This window comes from Zingiber officinale, chromosome 8A (assembly GCF_018446385.1).
Source record: "Zingiber officinale cultivar Zhangliang chromosome 8A, Zo_v1.1, whole genome shotgun sequence".
Taxonomy (NCBI): domain Eukaryota; kingdom Viridiplantae; phylum Streptophyta; class Magnoliopsida; order Zingiberales; family Zingiberaceae; genus Zingiber; species Zingiber officinale.
Genome location: NC_056000.1, coordinates 32260716 through 32271283, shown reverse-complemented (window position 1 = coordinate 32271283; position 10568 = coordinate 32260716).

Below are 10568 nucleotides of genomic sequence, written 5' to 3'. Positions count from 1 at the left end.
AAATCCCAAATTATATTTTGGGCTCCTTCTTATTATGAGTGTGTTAGTCTCCCTGTGTTTAAGATAACAAATGTCCACTAATTAAGTAAGTTACTGACAACTCACTTAATTAATATCTAGCTCCAAGAATAGTACCACTCAACTTCATCGTCATGTCGGACTAAGTCCACCTGCAGGGTTTAACATGACAATCCTTATGAGCTCCTCTTGGGGACATTCTCAACCTAGATCACTAGGACACAGTTTACTTCTATAATCAACAACACACACTATAAGTGATATCATTTCCCAACTTATCGGGCTTATTGATTTATCGAACTAAATCTCACCCATTGATAAATTAAAGAAATAAATATCAAATATATGTGCTTGTTATTATATTAGGATTAAGAGCATACACTTCCATAATAACTGAGGTCTTTGTTCATTTATAAAGTCAGTATAAAAGGAATGACCTCAAATGGTCCTACTCAATACACTCTAAGTGTACTAGTGTAATTATATAGTTAAGATAAACCAATACCTAATTACACTACGACCTTCCAATGGTTTGTTCCTTTTCATCTTGGTCGTGAGCTACTGTTTATAATTTATAAGGAACCGATAACATGATCTTCTGTGTGTGACACCACACACCATGTTATCTACAATATAAATTAATTGAGTAACTACATTTATCATAAATGTAGACATTTGACCAATGTGATTCTTATTTCTAGATAAATGTTTATACCAAAAGCTAGGCTTTTAGTATACACTCTAACAGCCATCTCATCTGCTTTTACCCATTTCCTATGATATTCAATCTCCTCTTGGGTAGATTCACCAGTAGGTGCATCAGGGCACTGCTCAGTCAGTACAAATTTATAGCTTTCAGCAGTAAGAACAATGTCCAGGTTCCTTTTCCAATCTATGTAATTAGGTCCAGTAAGTCTATTCTGTTGAAGTATGATGGACAGTGGGTTGAAAGTCATCCTAAGAATCACAAATAACTTTTGGTCAGAACTCTAATATTTAGAATAATATTGATTCCTCAAACAATACTATTTTAAATTAACCAACACATCATAACACCGTGAATTTTGTATGCCACGTTAGTGTGGACGTATACAAATTCAACATTTGTAAAAGGAGGGTTTTAACCCATTAATTTTATTATCTTGTCAACCTAACTTTTTCACAAATAAAATTAATAGTTGGTATTATTTGGTCACACAAATAATAGCAGTGACTCCGATGGGGAGGATACTATTAGATGTGTCTAAGTGTATATCATTACTTGACACTAAGTCCATTAATAAGATTATGCCCCTTCCGTTGGGGAAGATCACACGCTCTTAATTAACTTCCTATAGTCATCCAAAAATGGAAGTCTGTTCTAGTGATCCACAAACAAGCTCATCCGTTATGGAGGAAGGCACTCAGAGCCAACGCGCAAGCTTGTTTGCATCACTTACAAACCAGTAATGGAGACCATGAGATTTACTTAAAAATCCCTCTCCCACTTAGTTATTTATAAATGAGGAATTTTAACTATGCTAGCCTACTAAGCATGTAAACTAACACATACACACAGCACAATATAAAAGCAATAAATAGAAAATCTAATTTTCAACTATTATGGCTTTTATCTCTAGTTGTCCTCCGTGTGTTGTCATCCCAAGCTGCTGCCATATTTGGCCACCGGGTCTAGCTGTCGCTTCCATCTTGCTCCTAGTTCCGCTGCGCCTCTGGTCCTTAGAAGGTTCCACGCTTTGCAAGATTTGATCCGCGACATAAATAGAATTTTACATTTTTGATCCTATATTCCATAAAAGGAATGTACATGTATCTAGATCAAAAATAAAATCCTAATAAAACTAAATACAGCTCCTGCTGTATTTTAATACAATCATGCACACACATATAAATGCCCTTGACATGTCCAAGGGTCCAATCACACACATAATAACTAAAAGCCATAATAGTTGGATCCTGCATCCACAAAGTTAGCACATCCTACTATTAACTTGCCTAAATTATGTATGACATGTGCATAATTAAACTAATACCAAATACACAGAGGCAAAACCCTATCTCTGATACCAATTGTTGGTTGCTACTCGGAAAACCTAGAGGTTCCACTGTACAAAAATTTTGTACAAAGGTCTGAACCTTTTCCTAGCTACCATGTGTTCTTTTAAATTAAATTTTGGATCACCTGCGGAACTTAACACGTTTGATCCAAAACTTAATCTATTCGTTCTTTTAGGTTTTGACTTGGGTCTCCTGCGGAACTTAACACGTTCGACCCAAATCACCTTAAGTTATTAATTCCATTAAATATTAATTTCCATAATCGGTTCCCAGTACTGACGTGGCGAGGCACATGACCTTCTTGGATATGGGAGCAACCACCACCGACTAGACAAAACCTTTTATAGAAAGCTAATATTTAATTTTCTAAAATAACTTTAGGTTAACCGAAAAGAACAATCAAATCACAAGGAAAAGAAAAAACAAAAGAACACAACATCGAAAAACATATTTGAAATTCTAGAATTATAAGCCTCTTGTATTTGGTATTTTTCCAAAAATAACTAGTATGATGCGAAAAGAAAAATTACTAGTTATACCTTTTAGAAAGACCTCTTGATCTTCTACCGTATTCCTCTTCTAACCTCGGACGTTGTGTGGGCAACGATCTTCCGAGATGAGAAACCACCAACCACCTTCTTCTCCTCCTAGCTAGGTTCGGCCACAAAAAAAGGTTTACCAAGGATGAAGAACAAAACACCAACCAAGCTCCAAGAGACACAAGCTTTCTCTCCTTCTTCTTCTTCTTCTCCAAGTAGTATCCGGCGACCACGAGAACTCCAAGAGGGATGAAGTATTCGGCCACCACAAGAGGAAGAGAGGGAGATGATGGCCGGCCACACCAAGGAACAAAAGAGGGAGAGAAAATAATAGAGGTTGTATCTCATGAAGGCACCCTCACCCCTTCTTTTATATTCCTTGGCCTAGGTAAATTAGGAAATTTAATTACAATAAAATTTCCTTAATTTCCTTGACATGATTTAATTGAGAAAAATAAAATAAAATTTCCCAAATCAAACTCTAATGGCCGGCCACATCAATGAAGGAAAAAATTAGACAAGTTTTAATTAACAATTAAAACTTCCTAATTTGTTTCCGGAAATTTTAAAAATAAAATTTCTCTTTAAAAATATCTTCATGGTTGATAAAAGGAATTTTCTATAATTTTAATTTTATCAACATGTGGATAATTTTAAATAAAAAATAAAATATCTCACCAATCTACAAATAAGGAAAGAGATCTAATCTCTTTCTTTAATCTTTTGTAGATCTTTTACAAGAGAGATATTTTAATTTTAATTCTCTTTAATAAAGTATTTCTTCCACATAAAAATTAAAATTAAAATCCCTTTTTAATTTAATTTGTCCGGCCCCCACTAGCTTGGGTTCAAGCTAGGGTCGGCCACCCAATTTTATACCTAGGCCGGCCCTAGCTTGATTCCCAAGCTAGCTTGGCCGGCCCCCTATTGGTGGGTATAGAAGGTGGGTATAGGTGGGTATAGAACTCTATAAATAAGAGGTTACGATAGGGACCGAGAGGAGGAATTGGTTTTGGTCTCCCGATAAAATTAAGCATCCCGTGTTCGCCCCGAACACACAACTTAATTTTATCAATAATAATTCATTCCACTAGAGAACTATTATTGAACTACCGCACCAATCCCAAATTACATTTTTGGGCTCCTTCTTATTATGAGTGTGTTAGTCTCCCTGTGTTTAAGATATCGAATGTCCACTAATTAAGTGAATTACTGACAACTCATTTAATTAATATCTTAGTCCAAGAGTAGTACCACTCAACCTTATCGTCATGTCGGACTAAGTCCACCTGCAGAGTTTAACATGACAATCCTTATGAGCTCCTCTTGAGGACATTATCAACCTAGTATCTCTAGGACACAGTTTTCTTCTATAATCAACAACACACACTATAAGTTATACCATTTCCCAACTTATCAGGCTTATTGATTCATCGAACTAAATCTCACTCATTGATAAATTAAAGAAATGAATATCAAATATATGTGCTTGTTATTATATTAGGATTAAGAGCACACACTTCCATACTAACCGAGGTCTTTGTTTCTTTATAAAGTCAGTATAAAAGAAACGACCTCAAATGGTCCTACTCAATACACTCTGAGTGTACTAGTGTAATTATACAGTCAAGATAAACTGATACCTAATTACACTACGACCTTCTAATGGTTTGTTCCTTTCCATTTTGATCGCGAGCTACTGTTTATAATTTATAAGGTACTGATAACATTATCTTCTGCATGTGACACCACATACTATGTTATCTACAATATAAATTAATTGAACAACTACAACTAAATGTAGACAATTTAACCAAATGTGATTCTTTATTGATAATGAATGTTTACAATGCTTAGACTTTCAGTATACACTCCAACATTTTGGACCAAGGTTATATTTATAGTCTTGGTCGGGGCGCCTGGAAGGGTTCCGGGCGCCCTAGGGGGATAAAACTTTATCCCCCAACGTTCAGAATGCATTAGACGCGTTCTGGTCAAACATGCTGGTCCGGGCGCCCCGGGCTGGTCCAGGCGCCCCGGACCAGTAAAGTCAACCCGTGTTGACTTTTTCATTCGGGACCACTGCTCTGATTCGGTTCGCCTCGGTCCGGGTCTTCAACTCCGGATCTGCTCCCTTGGGTGATCTCTGCCATCTGGAAAAGGGCTCACCCGAAACCAAGTTCTGGTCTTCTCGAGCAGGCTTCCCTCCGGCTTCTCGTCCCTCGGAATCACCGCGTATTTCCTTCTCATCCACCAGCGTACTCATCCGCAGTCTTCGTCTCTCGGTCACACCCCGTGCCGACCTTCTCGCTAGCTGCATCTCTTGCTCCCCGAGCAATCTTCCGCTCCGGCTTTCGTCCCTCGGAACCACCGCACGCTTCCTTCTCGTCCACCGGGTACTCTTCCGCAGCACCTCGTCTCTCGGATGCACCGCATGCCGTTCTTCTTGCTAGATGCGTCTTCCGCTCGAGTACCTGTGCTCCTAAGCTCTTGCACACTTAGACACAAGGTTAAAACAACACAGGACCTAACTTAACTTGTTGATCACACTAAAACAACCTTGGGGTTTCAACAATCTCCCCCTTTTTGATGTGATCAACCTAAGTTAAGCTAGTGTCAAAAATAGACATGAAAATGAAATAATTGCAATAACATGCAACATGATAAAAAAAATTAAATTTCAAAAAATTCTAATTTTCAATTTCTACCTCCCCTAGACTTATACTTTTTCTTCTCCCCCTTTGATCACATAAAAAATTAGGGTTGCAAGAAAGATCTAAGGGTTGACACTTAGAAAATTTATTAAAAATCTATTTCACTGATTTTCTAAAAAATATTTCTAAGTCAAGAATAATTTCTAAGTCATTAAGAACTTTTGGAAAATTTTGAGAATTTTAAAAATTTTAAAAATTTTGAGAAAATCTTCACAAAAGTAATCTCAAAATTTTAGAGAAAATTTCTAAGTTAAATAATTTTTCACAAAAAATTTTTGAGAAATTTCTAAATTTTTGAAAAAAAAATTAAGGCAAAAAATAACTTTTGACTTATTTTTTTTTATTTAAGCAGAATTCATTCTCAAGTTACTGCCACATATCTAAATTTCCATTTTAATCTTTCATTATTTAGATCACACTTTTTCAAATTTAAACACATACAGTATTAAACATGCAAAAAATTATATCATGTTAATTTCTATTATTAGTTTGTCGAGAATTTTTAATCGACAAGCTATTGTTCGAAATTCTTTCCACTCATTATTATTTAATGATTCTTTAGTTTTTAATTCGCAAAACTCTTTCGAGAAAGTAATTTGTAATTTGAAAAAATATTCGAAGAAGGTTTTCGACAACATTTCTAATTTGCATAATTATTTCAAAAAAATGTTTTGCAATTTACAAAAGTCTTTCGACAAAATTTCTAACTTGCAAAATTCTTTTATCAAAATATTTTATAATTCATAAGAATCTTTCGTCGAAACATTTTGCAATTCGAAGAATTCTTTTGATAATATTTTTAATTTGCAAGACAAGTTTGAAAATTGATTTTCTAATCCGAAAAACTCTTTCGATGATTCAATTTCTGATTCGAAAAAATCTTCAGGTAATTTTTCGATTGTTTTAATCAATTGTTTAGAAGGTAGAGGCCATACCTTACTTACCTTGTCGGCCGTTGGTTTTCCCCCTGTTGAATTGCTTTCTTCTGAAGATTCTCCCCCTTCATCGACGCTCAGTGAAGAAGGGTTTTCTGTGTCCTCGAGATGTACTTCGGCTGTTGGGGTTGTTGCGGCACTTATCTCGGTTTCGGACTTTTCAAATGACGGATCAGTGTTGGATTCAGCCTCGACTTGTTCTTCGTAGAGTTTTAAGAACTTTTCCCAAAGTTCTTTCATGCTTTTGTATTCTCCGACTCTATCGAAATCTTCATTTGGTATTGCGCTTAGAATGTGAAACTCTGCCCGAGCATTTTCCATAAACTCGTCACGTTGCTTCTCGGTCCAGAGGCGTATCTCGATTTTTTTCTCTGTTCGTGTTCTTCGGTGCTTCATAACCAAATTTCATTATTAAAAAAAATACCAGAATCAAAGTTTAGATATACCTCCATTTGTTGCTTCCATAAGGAGAGCTCCCCCTTGAATGCTGGTGGGTAGTCGCTAGCTCCGACCATTGTTTTGTTGCTTCAAACGGCGATTAGTCCTTCTGAGGCGTCTCGGCTCTGATACCACTTGTAGGACCGTTGCGGCCGGCTGGAAGGGGGGTTGTTGGATATCCTATAAAATCAAAAATGAACAACCCTTCCTCGAACTCTTTAAGCTAACACTTGTAAAATAAACAAAGCAGATAAATAAAACATTAAAAAGACGAGGCACAAGATTTACTTGGTTACAACCGATGTGGTTGTTAATCCAAGGAAGGTTAAGCACACCAGAATACTCCTTCAGGCGGAGAAGCCTCTTACAACGTTGAAGCGCAGAAAATAGAAGCTTAAATACAACTCCAAAGCACATAAGCATTGGAAATGAATTACTGGAGTTCGTTGAAATGCTTCTAGACCAAGCCCATATCTATAGCCTTGGTCGGGGCGCCTGGAAGGGTTTCGGGCGCCCTGAGGAGGATAAAACATTATCCCCCAATGTTCAAAACGCATTAGACGCGTTCTGGTCAAACATGCTGGTCCGGGCGTCCGGAGGGGTTCCGGGCGCCTCGGGCTGGTCTGGGCGGCCCAGACCAATAAAGTCAACCCGTGTTGACTTTTTCATCCGGGACCACTGCTCTGGTTCGGTTCACCTCGGTCCGGGTCGTCAACTCCGGATCCGCTCGCTTGGGTGATCTCTGCCATCCGGAAAAGGGCTCACCCGAACCCAAGTTCCAGTCTTCTCGAGTAGGCTTCCCTCCGACTTCTCGTCTCTCGGAATCGCCGCGTGTTTCCTTCTCGTCCACCAGTGTACTCATCCACAGTCTTCGTCTCTTGGTCGCACCCTGTGCCGACCTTCTCGCTAGCTGCGTCTCTTGCTCCCCGAGCAATCTTCCACTCCGGCTTTCGTCCCTCGAAACTACCACACGCTTCCTTCTCGTCCACCGGGGTATTCTTCCGCAGCACCTCGTCCCTCGGACGCATCGCGTGCCGTCCTTCTCGCTAGCTGCATCTTCCGCTCGAGTACCTGTGCTCCTAAGCTCCTGCACACTTAGACAAAAGGTTAAAACAACACAGGACCTAACTTAACTTGTTGATCACACCAAAACAACCTTAGGGTTCCAACAATAAGAAGCTGTTGTTTCGTACTTGATCCCTTGTTCAACACATAAATCAGCGAACGATGATACATATTCACTGCCTCTGTCACTTCGAACCACTTTAATCTTTTTATTAAGTTGATTTTTAACCTCATTCTTATAGAGAGAAAATTATTCTATAGCTTCTTCCTTACTTTTAAGAAGATACACATAACAATATTTTGTGTTATCATCTACAAAAGTGATGAAGTATTTATTCCCACCATGAATTGGTGTATCTTTGAGGTCACACACGTCGGTGTGAATTAGCCCAAGTGGTTCGTTGCTTCTCTCAACATGTTAAAAGGATGACCTTGTCATTTTTGCTTTAACACAAATCTCACACTTGTGTTTTGGGTGAAGGTGGAATATAGGTATGCTTTGATAGTTTATTAATCTATGTAACATATTGTAGTTAACATGTCCTAGTCTACCATGTTACAAACATGAAAACTTGAGCATATAAGTAGAAGATCTTTCATCTTTATTTATCTTAGGCTTAATGACCATTACATAGAGCTTAAATAGTCTATCATATACATAACTCATTATTCCTACAAACATTCCATTATTTGATAGTACAAATCTATCTGACTCAAAAACAATATGAAAGTCATGCTTGCTTAACAGTAATCTGGACACTAGATCCTTCTAAATCTCCATAACATACAACACATTGTTCAGAGTAAGGTCTTTGCCTGAGATCATCTTTAGCACCACTTTTTCTTAGCTTATGATGTCTGAGGTTGTTGAGTTCCCCATGAACAGTTTTTCCCCACCTTTGACTTCTTCAAAGTAGTGGAACAACCCCTTATTGTAGCAGACATGTCTAGTGGCTCCAGTATCAATCCACCATTGTCTTGGGTTTAAACCAACTAGGTTCAATTCAGAGACAACAACACAGTGTTAATACCCCAAGGTAGTTTTGATGTAATCAACTAAATCAGGTTAGGTCATATTGGTTTTTAACCCCTGTGTCTAAGTATGCAGGAACTTAAGAGCACAGGAAGTCGAGCAAAAGGTGTAGTTAGCAAGAAGGACAACACGGAAGAGAGCCAACAGTTTTAGTACGTCTGAGGGGCGAGGTGCTGCGGAAGAGTACGTGGGCGGACGAGAAGGAGGCGCACGACATTTTTGAGGGACGAGAAGCTGGAGTGGAAGATTGCTAGAATGTCAGAAGTTGGGTTCGAGTGAGCCCTATTTTAGATGACCGATATCACCCAAGCAAGTGGAACCGGAGCGGAAGACCCGGACCAAGGTGAGCGGAACCGGAGCGGATGACCGGGACCAAAAGTCAATAGGATGTTAACTTTCTTGGTTCGGGCACCCGAACCCTTCCGAGTGCCCGGACCAGGATTTTTATCGGGAACACGTCAAACGTGATCCATTGCAATGGAAATAAAGTTTTATCCCCCTTCAGGCGCTTAGAACCCTTCCAAGTGCCCCAATAAGGGCTATAAATATAGCCTTGGTCCCAGAAAGCAAAATACAACACTTGTAATCGATCTCGTTTGAGTTTAGCTTTCTAGTTGTGAGATTTAATTGTTGTAAGAGACTTCTCCGCCTAGAGGATATTTTTATTGAGCTTTTCAACTTCCTTGGATTAACAACCTCCCCGGTTGTAACCAAATAACTCTTTCTGAGCCTCTTTTTTTTTTCTTGTAATACTTTTTATGTAAGTGTTTATTTTGATAAAGCTATAAGTCGAGGAAGGTCTTTTTCATTTTATTGTGAAGGCTATTCACCCTCCTTCTAGCCGGTCGCCAAGCAACTAATGAGTGGTATCAGAGCCCAATAGCTTCAGGAGGACTAATTGCCGAACGAGGCACTCGAGATGGTCGGACCGAGCATCTACCCATCAAAGTTCGAGGGGGAATTCATGAGCTGGAAGAAAAGGATGGATGTATTCTTTAAGATGGATTTTGATTTACTCTTAATAATGGAATTTGGTTTTGTAGCACCCGAAGGCAAAGAAAAACGCCAATGGACTAAGAAGGAGCAAGGCGACTTCGTGGTAAATGATAAAACAGAGTTTTATCTACTAAGCGTCTTACCACCATAAGAAGTCAATCGGATTAGAACCTATGAGTGTGCCAAGGAGCTCTAGGAGAAATTCCTAGAATTATATGAAGGAACCTCGGAGGCGAAACTCGCGAGACGAGATCTGCTCAGAAACCAGATCAACAACATCAAACTAGAAGAAGATAAAACGGTTGCACACCTTCACTCAAGGATCAAGGAGCTCATCACCGGACTCACAAATCTCAGAGAAAAGATAAGTAATCGAGATTCGCTAAGGTACACACTTAATGCATTCCCTAGAAATACTAAAAGAGCATTATTTGTATATGCCTATTATATATCTAAGGATCTGGAATCTAGTACTTTAGAAGAATTATTTTCAACTTTTGAAGTCCATGAAATAAGATGTGCAGATCTAAAGAAAGAGCCATAGCACAACATTACCCTAAAGGCAAAGATGGATAAACAAGATTTAGAATCTTCTCTCGATGATAATGAAACAACGCTGATGGTACGTAAATTTAAAAAGTTATTTAAAACTAAAATATTTAATCAAGTGCAGGGTAGAAGAAGAAGAAGGATAAGATGCTACTACTATGATGAAGAAGGACATGTGAAAGACAACTGCCCTAAATTGAAAGACAAGGACAAGAGCAAGAAC